At 38.7% G+C, this 1,928-nt stretch overlaps 1 non-coding gene across 1 annotated transcript; it reads right to left on the minus strand.

Annotated features, from left to right (window-relative positions):
* Positions 1-1,075: 1,075 nt before the first annotated feature.
* On the minus strand, positions 1,076-1,181 carry LOC132055003 (small nucleolar RNA R71). Its single transcript, XR_009414471.1, has one exon. It is a non-coding gene; the product is annotated as a small nucleolar RNA R71 (small nucleolar RNA).
* Between the last annotated feature and the right edge of the window lie 747 nt (positions 1,182-1,928).

Below are 1,928 nucleotides of genomic sequence, written 5' to 3' on the forward strand. Positions count from 1 at the left end.
TTAACTTAAGTCATAAACCTTGTTTTACTTGGGAGATAAATTAGGGTTTGGTAAGAACGAGTAACAAGAACTCTAGGCATTAACCCTCGTTTAATAGATTCACTTAGGGGTAAGAGGAATTTACTTGGCACAAGATTAGTCGTTCTTCATATACACTCTTTTATATTTGGGAAAATCATAAAGAGGAATAGACTTAACTACTGGAAAATATTAAGGATTCAATTAGAGCTTATGTGCATTCATACAAAAATCCATTAGAAGTATAACAAGATCATCCACCATAGCATACACTTTATCTAAAAAGGGACACAACCTTGGTTTCTTTTACCCATTTATTACAACCAAAAGCAATTAGTTAGTAAATAACCAATCTTGTACAAACTTAACGGAATACGAAACTAGACGTACGACTTTAGTACCTTTTCATACCATATTCCTTGTGGAATTCTACCCCAACCTTTTTGGGTTACTATATTTGACATCGTCCCCTTTACTCCATTTAATAAGTGTATGAGCGTATCAAATTTTGGCACCGTTGTCAGGGAATACGGTTTTGAAATAACTAAAGAGTTTGTGCTTTACTTAAAGTCTTTTTCTATTCCATTACACCTTGTTTGATGTTTACTGTGAACCAGGTGATCATGAACAACAGAGGAGGACGTAGAGTAGGTGGTAATTGGAATTTGCAAGCGCAAGACCCACCAGTGGAAGTGGAGGTTGACAATGTCTTTTTGGATATGCTAGACGAGGTGGAATATGCATCTTCTATTATTCCACCTTGGGTGAATGTTGCAAAATTCTAGAATGACTCCACTATCTACCAACTGCTTAAACTTGAGGGATATTTTTGGAACTCTAGCAATGATGACCCTCACCAGCATTTGAAGAATTTCGTGGGTGTGTGTGCCCAACATATGCCGAATGTTGTTCCAGATGATCTATTTGGCTAAGAGTTTTCAAATACTCTTTGCTTGGGAAGCAAAGAGTTTGGTTTGAGAAGCTAACCCATAACACTATTCATACGTAGGGAGAGCTTGTTGTTTTTTTCTCGAAGTGGTTTCCGCCGAAAAGGCTGAAATTCGTGACAAGATATATGATTTCAAACAGCTTCCGGGGGAACAACTATTTGAAGCTTAGGAGAGATTCAAGGAATATTTGCAGAAGTCTCCAAATCATGGTTTTCCAGAACATATATTGATGGAGAATTTTTTTTAGAGGGCTAGATCTATTGACACAAGCAGTGGCGGATAATGCAGTTGGTGGGTGTTTTATGGACAAGGCATATGCCTGAATCACTCAGTTGCTTGATAAGCATACTACTCACAATCAAGCATGGCATTCGGGTGGTATTGACAGTGTAGCCTATGGAGCTCCAATGATCCATAACATTGTGAAGGAAAATCAAGAGACTCAGCAAACTCTAGCTCAAATAGCAACCAATATTTCTTTACTGACCAAGAGACTTGATGAAAAGGAAGCGAAGAAAGTTAATGTTGTTGAAGAAGTTCCGGGAATGCCCTAGGGCATGTACCAAGTTCAAGAGGGTCCATATCAAGAGGGGCCTCTTATGCAGTATAAAGATGCTAACTATGTAAATAACTCTCAAGGGGGTTACTAAAGGCAAAACTACCAAGGAGGCTATCAGAATCAGACTTAGAATCAATGGAGACCTCAACAAGGACAAGATAATTACAACAACAACTATGGTGGCTCGAACCAGGGGAACTACATCAATAACAATAACTTTGGAAATAGGAGTTCCAATCCCTATATTCCACTAAAAGGTCAGTCAAATGAGCAAGGGATTTCTAGGTTGGAGAGCATGCTTGAGAAGGTGCTAGCCAACCAAGACAAAGTAGATAGAACATTGAAGGGGCTGACTAAAACTGTGGGATCTCACACTACTTCCATTTAGATTCTCGAGTGGC

This window comes from Lycium ferocissimum, chromosome 4, assembly GCF_029784015.1.
Source record: "Lycium ferocissimum isolate CSIRO_LF1 chromosome 4, AGI_CSIRO_Lferr_CH_V1, whole genome shotgun sequence".
Classification (NCBI taxonomy): domain Eukaryota; kingdom Viridiplantae; phylum Streptophyta; class Magnoliopsida; order Solanales; family Solanaceae; genus Lycium; species Lycium ferocissimum.